At 44.8% G+C, this 15,054-nt stretch overlaps 1 protein-coding gene across 2 annotated transcripts in view; it reads left to right on the forward strand.

The window, feature by feature from the left end:
- OSBPL10 (oxysterol binding protein like 10) overlaps positions 1-15,054 on the forward strand; it is a 213,455-nt gene that overhangs the window by 28,350 nt on the left and 170,051 nt on the right. The gene's annotated exons all lie outside the window — the stretch shown is intronic.

A 15,054-nucleotide genomic window follows, 5' to 3' on the forward strand; every position in this document is an offset into this window, starting at 1 on the left:
AAGCAGCTGGTTCTGAGGCAGCCAGGGTGTCACTTGTCTGGTCTGCTGCTTTTCTGGGCCTGGAGCTGAAATACAACTGAGGCCTAGATGTTATCTTTAGGGAGGAAAAGGTCAGGGAGCTAAACTGTCTGACCAGCGATATGAAAGATCAGGGGTCCAAACCGCATGACCAGTGATATGCTAGGGGAGGAGGACAGGTTACCCTGGGGGCGAGCTTGTGTTCCCAGTTTTGCCCCTTTGCTAGGCATCTGGGGCGTTCTACCCTGGTGACTTCCTGTACCTGGCCCATCGTCCTTGCTCTGCTCATGTCTAACAGCAGGATCCTGTATCCTTTTACATTTCCAGTACTGACAGTGTTTTCATGAGAATGTTGAGGAATGTAAGTATCCAGCTCCTTGCACAGTTCTGGGCACATGGAAATTGCTCTGTAAAAGTTGTTGCTATTTTAACCTTTAGTAACCTCCCCCCCCCCCCCCCCCGCACCCCACTTGATTGGTGTGGTTTTCATGAAATCATTAGTGTGGACATTTTATGAAAGGTAGTTGAGGCAGCTTTGCATTGGTTAAGAGATCAACCTGGAACCTCCTTCCTCCCCCAAACTCTCCTCTAGTGTTGTCAGGAGCTTGATCTGTGAGTTTAATCAAAGAGTAACTCGTCATGAATGAATTAACTGATTTGAGCATTTATTTCCTTTTGGACCTGCCTGGTGATCCAGAATTTCCCTGACATCTTACAAAAACCTGGTCCCTCTGCTCTGAATAATCAGATCATCTTTAATTAAAAGGTTAATCTTGTTACTTTGGAATTTGCTTCTTTAGCTCCGTGTTACCATAGATGTGCCCTCTAAATACATCCAGATGGGTGGGGGCTTCAGCCAAGGATGTGGGAAGTTCTCTTTAAGTTCATTTCCGCTTGAACGTCCTGGACCGGATTGTATATGCTGCACAGATAACTTGCTTTGGGGGCTTTTTCCAGTTTCTTAGCCATGCGTTAGTGGAAGGGAAAGGCAGAGACATACTTCTTTTTTTTTTTTTTTTAATATATTTTATTGATTTTTTTACAGAGAGGAAGGGAGAGGGATAGAGAGTTAGAAACATCGATGAGAGAGAAACATTGATCAGCTGCCTCTTGCACACCCCCTACCGGGGATGTGCCGGCAACCAAGGTACATGCCCTTGTCTGGAATCGAACCTGGGACCCTTGAGTCTGCAGGCCGACGCTCTATCCACTGAGCCACACCAGTCAGGGCAGAGACATACTTCTTGGAAAGTGAAAACTACTGAGCCACACTCCCGGGGCACATTGAGCGCACACGATGAAATCTGGAAAGTAAAACATGAAACTTTATAAAGTGAGCATAAAGTTGGAGGAAGAACGTTGTCAGTTAGATGGCTGAGGATGACTGCCGTTTATTGCTCAAGCGTGGACTTGGAGACTCGCTGTGAGGCCAGGGGCTCCTGGGCAGAAGATGGGAGACCTGCCTCCGGCTGCTGATGGTAACTGGGAACCGTAAGCCCAGTGCCTGGGAGCTGAGCCTTCGGCCCGGGCTGTGAAATCACACCGCATGCTGGAGGCTTTTCACAGGTGCTCAGCTACCGTGTGGAGATGAGGCTGTGAACCTCCTGGACGGTTTCCAGGGAGGTGGGAAGACGGCAGGATTCATAATGAACAACCCCCCTCTCTTTCCTCGACTTGTGTTGTTCTTACGGATTTCTGGACTCTGTAACAGATGTTGTTGGTGGCCTGCCCAGACCTCCTTGACTGGGCCAGTGCACGTAAAGCTTGGCTACTGCACCGTTATTTGCTAACGCCTTATATTTCTATCATTCACTGGAAGCTTCTGCCTCCCAGAGAGGAGCCCTCGAGCCTGGAGAAGACTGGGAGGCAACACCTCATCCTCCACCCTGGGGTGGCCTGGACCCGGTGACTGACATCATTGACTGATGTCCATGATTGGGTTATAAAAACCAGCCCTTTGCCTCCCAGCCGCACAAAGTCTATAGTGCATGTCACTCAGAGCTCTCTGTGGGTCAGACTGAGGCGGGGCTTGTGTCAATCCTCATCTTTTCCTTTCCCAAGTGGCTTCCCTCACTGTGTGTGTGTGTGTATGTGTGTGTGTGTGTGTGTGTGTGTGTGTGAATCCTCCCGAGGATATTTTTCCATTGATTTTTAGGAAGAGTAGAAGAGAGAGGGAAAGACAGAGAAAAACATTGATGTGAGAGAAACACAATGATTGGTTACCTCCTGCACAAGCCCCCACCAGGGCCGGGGAGAAACCTGCAATGAAGATATATGCCCTTGACCGGAATCGAACCCCAGACCCTTTGGTCCACAGGCCGACACTCTATCCACTGAGCCAAACTGGCTAGGGCTTCCCTCACTTTCTTACAAGTTTCTCGTGAGAGCACGTCCTCAGTTACTTGCATAAGAACCCCCACATGAGGCTCTTCTAAGGAGCATGACCCAAGAAGGCTCTTCTCTGCTTCTCTGGCCTGTCGCACTTTGCTCGGTGTGTGGAGTCTTTCTTGCCCCGCTAGGTTCTTTGAGGGCTGGTTGTATGTAGTGTTCATGTTTAGACTTCCACCAGTCCCCCCACCACTGTGCCAGCTCCTAATACATGCTCATTGCTGGTCAAAAGGACAACTGAGCCCTGGCTAGTGTGGCTCAGTGGTTGAGCATCAACCTATGAACCAGGAGGTTATGGTTTGATTCCCCAGTCAGGGCACCTGCCCGGGTTGAGGGCTCGATCCCCAGTGAGGGGCATGCAGGAGGCAGCCAATCAAGGATATTTTCTTATCATTGATGTTTCTATCTCTCCTTCTCCCCTCTTCTCTGAAATCAATAAAAATGTATTTTTTTTTTTTTATAAAAAGGATAACTGAATGAGGGAAGGGGCATTTGCAGAGGCTGAGAGGGGCTGACAGGTAACTTCTGATGTTGGTGTGGGATCTGGTGTTGGTAGCTTGGACAGCTACCCACAGCAGGCAGTGGACAGAACATGGCTTTGCCCCTGTGAGGAAGACAGCATTTGCATTTCTCACTCTCAGCGGTGTCCTTGAAGCTGCCATGGGTGGAGAAAGGCGCCTCAGCCTTTGGTGCTGTGCCCCAGGCTCATGGACAGCTTGATCTCCAGGGGAAGTGGGAAGGTTGGTTGTGGCCATGTCCAGATCCCTAACTGCCACACCCTGGTGATGGGGTTCTGGTGTCCATATCTCAGCTCATTCACCCTCGCCCCTCAATTTTTGCTTTCCCACAATAAAATATTCAAAGTGCCGAAACCGGTTTGGCTCAGTGGGTAGAGCGTTGGCCTGCGGACTGAAAGGTCCTGGGTTCGATTCCGGTCAAGGGCATGTACCTTGGTTGCGGGCACATCCCCAGTGGGGGGTGTGCAGGAGGCAGCTGATCGATGTTTCTCTCTCATCGATGTTTCTAGCTCTCTATCCCTCTCCCTTCCTCTCTGTAAAAAATCAATAAAATATATTTAAAAAAAAATTCAAAGTAAGATACACTGAGTGGCCAGATTATTATGATCTCTGAACGCATAATAATCTGGCCACTCAGAGTGTGAGGGGACAATTTGCATATTAGCCTTTTATTGTATAGGATATACACTGAGTGGCCAGATTATTATGCGTTCAGAGGTCATAATAATCTGGCCACTCGGTGTAGAACTCTGTGTTAGCCAGTGGTACTGTGTGTTTGCTTTTCTACACGCCAGTTAACACAAAGTATGTAAATGTTTGCTTTGAATGGCAGGGCTGTCCCTTTTGGTTCGTTTTATCTCAATTTTTGCTTTTCTCCTGCAAATTTGCCTAAATGTGTTTGTTGTTTTGAAGGTTTCAGATGCCAGGCTCAGATATTGGTAGTGCATTCATGAGGCATCTAGGAGGGTTTAAAAGAATTTGTAAAGGGAAATGTGATACTTTTAATACTGGGCCATACACTGAGTTCTTGACTGGAAAGAGAAGGAAGAAAGAAAAGAAGCCTTGGTAATAACCAGCAGCCGACAATAGTTCTGGAATATTCAAAGGTATTCATGCAAATCAGGCAGCACTTGAAGAAATGCAGCCAATACCTTTTGCTTTGGGAACTCATTTGGCAGCAGGAAGTGCTAAAGAAGAGCTTTACTTATATTCTCTGCTTCCTGATATTTAAGGAATTCATTTCACTTACAATTTAACAGAAATCCATTTTCTTTCCCTTTCAAAGGACATGGCCCCTCTGAGATGTAAAAGGTGGTGGGCGGCTGAAACTGCTTCTCTTAAAGTTAACTTCTTAGCAATCCTGCTAACAGTGACCATGGAAAAGAAGAAATTGGGGTCAGCAGGGATCCTGGCAGTAGGCGAGCAGCCAGATCCCTCCAGGGGGAGTGAGAGGTGTCTAGACTTTGATGCCTTTGAATTCCTGGTATGCTTCCAGATCATTGTTTGGCTCCTAGCTGCTTCTGCTAGAATTTACACAGTTCAGAGAGGTTTTTGGGACCAATTCTCAGCTCCCCTTAAATCAACTGAAAAAGTGACCACTTTTATATTTATTCATTCACTCATTCTGTCTTCCCTGAGATTTACTTATTTACCCAAGACAACTTCCATTTTCCTTTTATCTTGACTTTTGGAGTAATAGGTAGCCCACTATGCTTGTCTTTTTTTTTTTTTTTTAATGTTTGCAGCAGATCTTGACACAATACAGTCTCCTGTGTATACGTTGTTACTGAAGTATTAAATATAAAATATTTGACTATTTATCTTTTTCTCTTTAAACATTGATATTGAAGGTTTCATTTCTCTGTGTCTAAATCGAGGAGAAAACATTCTTAGTATTTCAGTCACCCATTGAACAAACGTTAATTGAATACTTGCCCTCCTGAACTCCTAGAACGTCCAGTAGGGGATAGCTCACAGGCCCTGTCCTCAGGGAGTATACATTCTGCTGAGGCAGATGGACATGAAAATTTCAGGGTAAAAGAGGTTGTGATATCAATGAACACAGGGAGCCCAAAGGACCTGTATTGGGGGATTGGGAAGACTTCCTTGGGTCTTCAAAGATAGAAGTTGGCCACAACAAGGGGCGTGAAGCTGTCTGTGCTGAGGTGGCCAGAGGAGAGAGAGGACATCATCTGTTTGGGAAAATATAATAACTTCAGTGTGAGAGCAGTGTAGTTCATATGGGAAGGTAAGGGAAGAAGGGGTGAGAGTGGACAGTGAAAAGGTAGGTAGGTATGACTTTCCAAATGCCTTTGTCATGAAGTCAGGGGGCTCTCAGAAAAAAATTTAAGCAGGGAAAAAACTTGATCAGACTTTACTTTTAGCAAGCTTTTACTCTAGTTGGCTTTAACAATCAATCCATCAATCAACCAACCAATCAATCAATCAGTCTGTTGGAGGTGTAATTACATCAACAGTAAAATGGCCAGATCTTAGTCAAGGCCAGTTTGGTTGATGAGTTTTGATAATTGTATGCCCTCATGTTACCACTGTTACCCCCAGAAAGTTCTTCTGTGTCCCTGTCCATTCAATCACTTCCCTACAGCCACTTTCTGACTTTCATCTCCAGTTATGTCTTTCTTAGATTTCATGTGAATGATGGAATGGAGCTGGTAGAGAGGAAAGTTTGAGGATGCGAGAGCGAGTTAATTGGGTGGAGCCAGTGCCTGGGAAGACAGAATTGGATGGAATCCCGAGCAGGAGTGCATGCTGGCTTTGCGGGAGGAGGAAGGATACAGAGAAAAGTGCGTTTGGGGGTGAGCAGGAACTTGAAGGCATTGTTGCTTCATTCTTTGTGAAGTGGGAGGTGAGGTCAATTTTTTGAGAATAAAGGGAGAGGAAGGGAAGGTGATGGGCTCTAAGAACTGGGTAAAGTAGAGGAGATTTGAAATAGCCTTTGAGAAGACTGGATGAAGAGCTGAGCAGGTTTGCTGGCCTGCTCTGAGGGCCTCTTGAGAATGGAGACCATGAGTCTGTTATGACATCAGCTTTAGTGGACGGGTGGTTTTCGCCTTGGTGTTGAATATCCTGGAGAAAGAAACAGAGGAGTTGATAGGTAGAAGGATCTGGGTTTGGGATTTGGTTGGGTGGGTGTATAAGAAAGTGCAAGGGAGTTGAGATCATTGGCCAGGGACTGTTGATGGATGGAGGAGAAAGGAGGTGAAGACAGAGGACTATCAGAGAAGTGGAAAATAGAGGGATTGGAAAATTGAAGCATCATGTAAAATGGGAGTGTTGGTGTAATGGGAGAAGCTGGGAGAAAGATCTGAAGGGGAAGGCGAGTATAGAGGATAAAAGGAAGAGGAGTGAGGTGCTTGGAGGTCCTGTCAGAGGTGGAGCAGTTCTGATTGGTTCCAGGAAAGTCCAGGATGGACCTTTGAGAGGAAGGCAGTAACACAGAAAAGGAAGTTACAGAATGAGCACAAGCAACTGACTAGGCAGTGTGCTCAGTGAATTCTAAGGTGATTCAGAACAACAGTTGGACTCGGTGTCTCAAAGAAGACTGAACCGGGTGACAGGGTCTTCAGTGAATGGGAGAAAATGCCTGGTTGAGATGGCTGGAAGCTTCACCCACAGGTGGAGGACTTTTATTTTGACTTTGGGGAATAAGGAGGGGCTGAGTTTCCAACAAAAGTTTTTGTTTCAGCCTAGACAGGGAGAGAGGGTGCGGTGTGAAGTGGTTCCAAGAGGGACAGTAGAGAGGGGGTGTACGAGGATGGGGATCAGGATGGGGATGTGGGTGTAAGTTTATGGGAAAGGATGGCCTGGGTGGGGGGCAGGAAGGACTAAACTTGAAATAGGGCTGAGAGGTGTGATGATGAGAATGGTTCTGTATTTCTCTTAGTTCCCCTGGTGGTTGGGAGGTTCCAGTCTTTTCTCTGGAAAGCAACTTGGGAAGTGTTCTGCTGGACCTGAGGGGTGATGTCCAGATTTCTAACTTGGGAGGGAGTTGGCTGTTCCTTCTCTTTCGTGAGTGATGACAGAGGATGGAGAGTCCATATAGCCAGGCGTCGGCACTGAAAGGCCTTTTATGGCTTCTGAATATTTTATGATCCTTTGATTTTCTAGGGGCCTGTCTACTGGAGAAGTGAATATTCTCAACGGGTTTTTTTTTTTTTTTCTGGTTTCTAGAAAACAGAAGAGTAAGCTATCCTGTGGGGCTCAGTTCCATTCATCACCTTCATAAAATGGGGTGATAAGCCAAGTCTGTTTCTGTAAAGCCAGTGAATAAACATTTCATGTTGCAGAGCATGGAATTCCATTGGGGAATTTAAATACATTTCCTTTAAAGGCTTAAATGAAGGTGCTGCCTTTTTTTTTTTTTCCATGAAAGTTTTATATATTTGACCTACTTAATATTTTTCCTTAGGAAATAAAAGATGGCATTTTCTTAGTTCCCTTCCAGAAAAGATGAGCCTTGGTTATTTTGGCAAGGAAATACCCATGTGTGCTGTGGAAAAGGCTGGTGTTTGGGAATGTGAAAAATGTACTCTACCTCCCCCCGCCCTCCCCACACTTTATCAAAGTGAATGAAAATAAATGAATATTTAATTTTTAATATTTTACTTTTTAATTGAATTTGTTGGGATGACATTGGTTAATAAAATTACATAGGTTTCAGGTGTACAATTCTATGAAGAAATGAATATTTTAATGGAACTGGATATGATGAATGGCTTTTTTTAAAAATATATTTTTTAAATTAATTTCAGAGAGGAAGGGAGAGGGAGAGAGAGAAATATCCAGGATGAGAATCATTGATCGGCAGCCTCCTGCACGCCCCCCACTGGGGATTGAGCCCCCAACCTGGGCATGTGCCCCCGACTGGAATCCTACCCAGGACCCTTCAATCCTCAGGCCAACGATCTATCCACTGAGCCAAACCAGCCAGGGTATGAATGGCTTTCTTTTGAACGCTTTAGTAGCTGAGTGAAAAGTTATACTAGTATTTTGATTGTTTTTCCTATTTCCCTCCCCTAAAAAATATGAACATTGCTTTTTGAAAGTAATATTGGAATCTGTAATAGCACTGAATTAGCAGCAGCCTCCATGAGGTATCGAAAGAATGGTTGAAAAGACCGAGTAAAAAATATACAGGCAGGGCTAACTCAATACATAAATGCTAAGCCCAAATTGTTTTGGTGGTATAATGTGAAAATGAGAGAAGAAAGAAAGTTAACCCTAAGAAGCTGAACCAAGGGATGAGCGAAATCTTGGGAGAAACTCTGGAACGGACATTTAAGGGCCAGACTAAAATGTTAGAATGGAGGGGAGTTCCAGGAAGAAATGACTGGAGTTGAGACAGGATGATAAAGAGGAAATGAGACATGACCCAACATAGGCATAAAGGGGAAGGAGAAAAGATTTTGCTCACTGGAATTGGGACTTGACATAAAAAGTGAAAACGCACCAGATCCTGTTATTCCAGTAATTTCCAGAGCCCTTTGTTTAAAGGCAACGTATTCCCTTTCCCTTTCTAAGTATGAAAACTGACTCTTTCTTAAGAGTAGACGTTTTATCTTCGTTTACTTCCCCAAGCACTATTTCCCAAAATGTGCTGCAGCGGATGCTGTTTCATCGGGCTGTTCAAAGGAAATAAGAAATTTGTGTTCAAATAAGTTTAAAAACAGGAGCAGGTGGAGGGGGTGGGGGTAAAGGGTGGGGGGAAATGGGGGACATCTGTAATACCCTCAACAATAAAAAACAGATCCAGAGACAGAGAAGCATCGATCAGACCGTCCAACCTTGGAAGGTAGGAGAGGGTGAGGGTAAGGGGGAGAGATCAACCAAAGGACTTGTATGCATGCATATAAGCCTAACCAATGGACACAGACATCAGGGGGGTGAGGGCATGAATGGAGGGGGGTGGGGGGTAATAGGGGGATGAGGACACATAAGTAATACCTTAATCAATAAAGAAATTAAAAATTAAATAAATAAAATTTAAAAAAGTACTGTGTTTAAAAAAAGGTAAACAGGTTTATTGACTGCGCCGTTTCTCAGAGCCTTTGATACCAAATGTGCATTTTTGACCATTTAAATTGCTAAACATCCAGTCGCTCTTCTTTTCGGAACTCTGATTTTGCTGTAGGTGGCATGTATCTAGTTAAAAATTCTCACCACCCCATGCTCCTTTGTCACTAGAAGTGACCCAGTACCGGCCAGTGAGATAGAAGTCCAAGTCTCCGCAGGGTGGGGGCTTCCAGGAAGCTATTGGTTTCTTCAGAAACGGGGCTGAGGAGGGGGGCACACACCTTTGCATTGCCCTCTCCTCCCCTTTCCTGCCCGAAAGAGCTGTGGACAGCTTGCACCAGGAAAACAAAAGCCACATGCTAAGAGCGGCAAATCAGAAAGACTCAAGGAGCTCGTGATGGCTTCATGCAGCTACTCTCCCAGCCATGGACTCTCTGTCTTTGGACTGATTGTTCTAGAAGGAAAATGAAGCCCTATTTGGTTAAACTATTGTAGTTGAGTTTCTGTTCCATGCTGAATGCAATACTAACACATACCAGGGCGATGTAGTAAGCAGTAATTGAACTTATTTTAACCATGGAAACTTGTTTTGTTTTTGGAACTGGGTAGAAGACCCTTTGTGTAATGCCGCCTTAAAGAATATGAATAGAGCCCAGCCCATGTAGTTCAGTGAACCAGGAGGTCGAGGTTCGATTCCTGCCAGGTCACGTGCCTGGATTGTGGGCGTGATCCCCAGTAAGGGGTGTGCAGGAGGCAGCCAACCAATGATTCTCATCATTGATATTTATATCGTTCCATCCCCCTTCCCCTCTGAAATCAACAAAAATATATTTTAAAAAATAATATGAATAGAAAGATGCTCATATATGTATGTATTCAGCCCTTTTTCTACAAGTATGAATTTTCTGATATTCTTTGTGGAATTAGGATTTTGAATTTTGCTCTTTTTCTTCTATTCTCACCTCTTCCCCTCATATGAGAAGTTTTGCTTTTCTTTTCTTAAAACTTTATAATTTTTATGCGTCTTACCAAAGCACTTTTTATAGACCAGGTTTGTTTGTTTTTGTTTTTTTAAAAAAAAAACAGAGATGGTTTTATTAGTTTATTCATGCCTTCTTTACACAGTAGAATTGTTCTCAAAATTTGAAGGTGAATTGACTCAAATGTACATTTATTTCCATCATAACATTAGAGATTGTTTAGTTTCTTTTGAATGATTTTATTCTTGACTATGGCACTTAACACTTTTTCTGTCTTCACAAACTTAATGTTGTGTAAACCCACACCTCAGTGTCTTAGGGAAACTCTTCCTGTGAATGATTACTTTGGTAAAGTTAAAACTCTTGTAATTTGAACCTCCCATGATTGCTTTCCTTCTCTTCTGTAAATTGGATTTTCATAGGTTTTTTTTTTTTTTTTTTTTTTTAAAGTGTTTGGCTAAATTCTCTGACAAAAGCATTTTCAAATCTTGTGGGTTTTTTTTAAAGGACATTTAAATTATTTTTCAGATCTCTAATCTATATATATAAAAAGCCAGTGACCAGAATGCCGTAACGACCGGTCACTATGATGCCCACTGTGGCCAGCAAACCAGCCCGATTGGGGGGTGGGGCTGGTGGGCCAACCTCCTGCAGCCCCACCCCCCAGCCAGCCTGGCCCCTGATCGACCTCTCCCACCCCGATCGAGGGCAGGGTGGCTGGCCAACCCCCCCTCGGCCCTTACCCCCAGCCGGCCCCACCCTGATTGCCCCCACCCCAATAGGGGGCGTGACTGGCCAGCCAACCTCCTGCAGCCTCTTCCCCCCGCTGGCCCCACCCAAATGGGCCCCCACCACCCCAATCAGGGCCAGAGCGGGCCGGCCAACTGCCTGCGGCCCCTCCTCCTGGCTGGCCCCGCCCTGATCAGCCCGCAGCCCTTCCCCGCAGCCAGCTCTGCCCCTGATCAGCCCCCCAACTCCAATCAGGGGCAGGGCTGGCCAGCCAACCACCCATGGCCCCTTCCCCAGGCCGCTGGCTCCCCATCGGCTCCCCCACCCCTTTTGGGGGTGGGGCCAGCTGACCCACTGCCCACAGCCCCTCCCCACAGCTGGCCCCACCCATAATCAGCCCCCCCCCCCAATTGGGGTTGGGGCCCGCCGGACCCTACCTGGGCACGAATTCGTGCACTGGGCCTCTAGTAGAATATAAAATCAGAATGTTAAAGGTGTAGGGGACCTCAGCAAGTGAGTCTAACATCCTGATTCTGCAGACTGAGAACTAACTCGATGTGGAGTCAAATGATGGCAGAAGTGGGTCTCCATCCTGTGAGTCCAGGTCACTCTGGTGATGGCCCGACAATAACAATGTAGGAAGTTATGCAATTTGCCTCATTGGTCTGACCTCAGACATTAAATAGCCTTTTTATGATGTTGGGAGCATGTAATGTCCTTTAATGGGATTCAGGTAGAAGAAAAAGTGATAAGTAAGAACGCTAAAGGCTGAACTTACTTTTATTATAATGTATTTAGAACACATTATGGATTTTCCTGTGGATTTTGGAAAGATGAAGTGTTTATTAAGTTTAAAGTATGGGGAGGCCGAAGCCCAGATCAATGAAATATATTGTACATATAACTTCATACATTGTTATTTTTTCCTGACATTGTTAAGGCCATTATCAGAAGAAGCAGCATCAAGATACTTACGCCATTTGCATGTCATTGGAAACGAGCAAATATCACTTAGGATATAGAATTTGAGGATATTGTCTTTTTGAAGTAAGGAAAGTAGGCTAAGTGGGAAATGGGGAGATGAGGAGGGAGGTGGGAATGAGAACATGTTTGGACCTGAAAACTCTAATGAAGTGGACTATTTTAGAATAAACTTTTATCATTGGTAAATAACAGTATTAAAAAATATATATATATTTTTATTGATTTCAGAGAGGAAGGGAGAGGGAGATAGAAACATCAATGATGAGAGAGAATCGTTGATCGGCTACCTCCTGCACAACCCCTGCTGGGGATCCAGCCCGCAACCCAGGCATGTGCCCGTGACTGGAATTCAACTCGGGACCCTTCAGTCCGCAGACCGACGCTCTATCCACTGGCTAGGGCAATAACAGTATTTAGTTATCTTAAACTTATTTTTTCTCAAGCTGCTTGAATGAGAGACCATTCTTTTCATTTTTATTCAATTTTTAGTTTAATATTTTGTTAAATATAGCTAATATTTATTCTTGTGTTTATTTATTAAAAAAATATTTCTTGAGCACCTTATATGTGCAAGATGCCATACCAAGAGTTTTTGAAATTGACAAGATGGATTCGACAATAATTGAACTTGAAGAAACTTTTAGGATAATTGGAAAGGTTAAACACACACACACACACACACACACACACACACACACACACACAAAACTCTCTCGCTCATAGGTAAGGTAGCTTGGATCTGAATAAGCCAAGTTGAGGAGTGCGGGGTTTCTGTTGGCAGTCAGCATCCTCTGTTGCATAGAAGCAGGACTTCATCAGATGTAGGTGGAGCTGGTCTCATAGAGACAGGGGGGTGGGGTGGAGTTGGGTGCATTCTTAATAGGGAGAGAAGGAATGCAGAGACCAGCTGGGAGGCTCTGACAATTGCATAAGGAGTTTAAGTTGGATGACAGGAGTTGGGGAGGAGGTGGGTAAATAGGAGATGTTTTGGAGAGGCAATCATCAGAACCTAATTAAGTGGCTGGGAGTTAGGGATGGAGGAGTGTTTCCAGTATTACTAAGGTTTAAAAATTTTTAATTTGAATTCATTTTTTTTAGTAGGTATCACATTCACATGGGTCATAATCCAAAAGGGTGTATACTGTTTTCCTCTTACCTCTGTCCCATTGTCTCATTCCCCAAAAATGGTCAGCAATGCTGTCATTTCTTAGGTATGCTTTCAGTGATTTTAATGATTATATAAGCAGATACATGAGTGTGGGTACTTAGTCCCTATCTTTTTATTCTACCTAATAAGTCTTTTTTTAGTGATGCCTTGGAGTGTTTTAAGGTTTTCTTCATGTAAGACTTGTACATTTCTTGTTAAGCTTATTGCTGGATATTTTACTTTTTATTTAGTAGCCATCATGAATGAAGTCTTTTCTTCTATTATCTATATACTAGGAGCCCAGTGCACGAAATTTGTGCATGGATAGGGTCTCTAGGCCTGGCCAGCGATCAGGGCCGATCTGAGAGGCTACTGGCGGGGAGATTGGGGGGGGTCCCTGCTGGCACCCTCCTTGGCTGGCCTGTGGCCTGCAGGCTGGGGGCAGATCCTGTGTTGAGCACCTGCCCCCTCATGGTCAGTGTGTATCATAGCGACTGGTCATTCTGCCGTTCGGTCGATTTGCATATTAGGCTTTTATTATATAGGACTAGAGACCCAGTGCATGAAATTTGTGCATGGGTAGGGTCCCTAGTGGCTGCCATCTGCCAGCCGGTGCCTCCCTTCCCCAGTTGCTGGCTGCCGGCCGGGGCCTTCCTTCATTCCATGCTGGCCCCTGGTGGTCAGCGCATATCATAGCGAGCAATGGAACTCCTGGTCTCCTGGTTGAACTCCCGAGGGGACTGTAGCATATTAGCCTTTTAGCTACTTTGCATATATGCAAAGTAGCTAAAAGGCTAATATGCTACGTGTCCCTCCCACCATCCAACTGGTTGCTATGACGTACACTGACCACTAGGGGGCAGACACTCAACGCAGGAGCTGCCAAGCTTCAGTGACTTGGCATTGGCAGTTCTTGGGTGACACACCCTGAAACCAGAGAGGAGGGAGCCCGATTCCTCCTGGGGCTGTGTGATTCCACCTTCAGCCGTGGCTTATGTTGTTGCTGGGGCACTGTCAGCCCCAAATCTGATTTACTGCACACTTGCGTTTGCGTTCCACACCCTGTACGACAGTACTCCAGAGTGCCCTCTTGCACTCAACTTTGCAGAGGACCCCTCGGGGACGTTGGAGAGCCAGTTTCTGCCCTACCCCCGCAGGCCAGCCGAGGGACCCCACCTGCTGGAGGGCCCCCGCTCACTCCCCAGATGCCAGGGAGGGTCCGCGGGAGGTTGGCTCCAGGGCATGTCCGGCCTGTCTCGCCCAGTCCCACCCCGCCGGCCACCTTCTGATTAATTTCCTTTCAATGTGCATGTATCCATGCACCGGGTCACTAGTGTTTTATAATTGGTTATTTTTTGTCTCTATTAAAGCTACATGTTTTCTATATTAATTTTGTATCAGTAAACTTTTTTCTTGTGTAATTACATTGATTGGAATCTCCAGATCCTTGTTAAAAATAATGGTGATAAATTACATTCTTATTTTGTTCCTGCTTAGAATTTCTCTGTTAAGCGAGATGATTTCATATTGAGATATATTTTATTATGTTAGAAAAGTATTTATCTCCTTCTCTATCTTTTTTTCCCTTCCAGGAATGGATATTGACTAATATCAGATGTCTTTTCAGTACCATGGCAATGATATATGACCTATCATTGAAAATATTACTTTTTAATCCTAGTTGGATGTGAAGGTGCTAAACAAAATTGTTCAGGGTTGGATGTCTCCATGATTCTACTGTACAGCTCATCTATTTTAAAAAATATACTTATTTTTATAGAGAGAGTAAAGAAGAGGGAGAGAGAGAGAAACATCAATGTGTGAGAGACTTCAATTGGCCTCCTGCATGCCCCCTACTGGCGATCAAGCCTGCAATCCAGTCATGTGTTCTGACCGGGAATCAAACCAGCGACATTTCAGTGCATGGGACGATGCCCAACCAACTGAGCCATACTGGCCAGGGCTGTACAACTCATCTCTTATCAAATGCTACCAATATTTAATAGCTTGACTTTGGCTAGTGGTTTTTATATTTCATCTTCTTCTGTCAACACCTTTTGGTAGCTTCAAGTTAAACCTCTAGTGTAGATGAAGTTAAATGAGTGTAAGTGAGCATTCCGGGCATTCTTAGTCTTGTAAGTCTGAGGTGGAAGCTAGGGCCTTGGTCATCAGAATCAGAGTAGAATATTTGGTGTGAGGAGGAATGGCTCACATGATAATTATTGCCTGGGAGCATGCAGATAACTTTTAAAAGTCA

The sequence above is a fragment of the Cnephaeus nilssonii genome (genome assembly GCF_951640355.1).
Source record: "Cnephaeus nilssonii genome assembly, chromosome: 17".
NCBI classification, from domain to species: Eukaryota; Metazoa; Chordata; class Mammalia; order Chiroptera; family Vespertilionidae; genus Cnephaeus; species Cnephaeus nilssonii.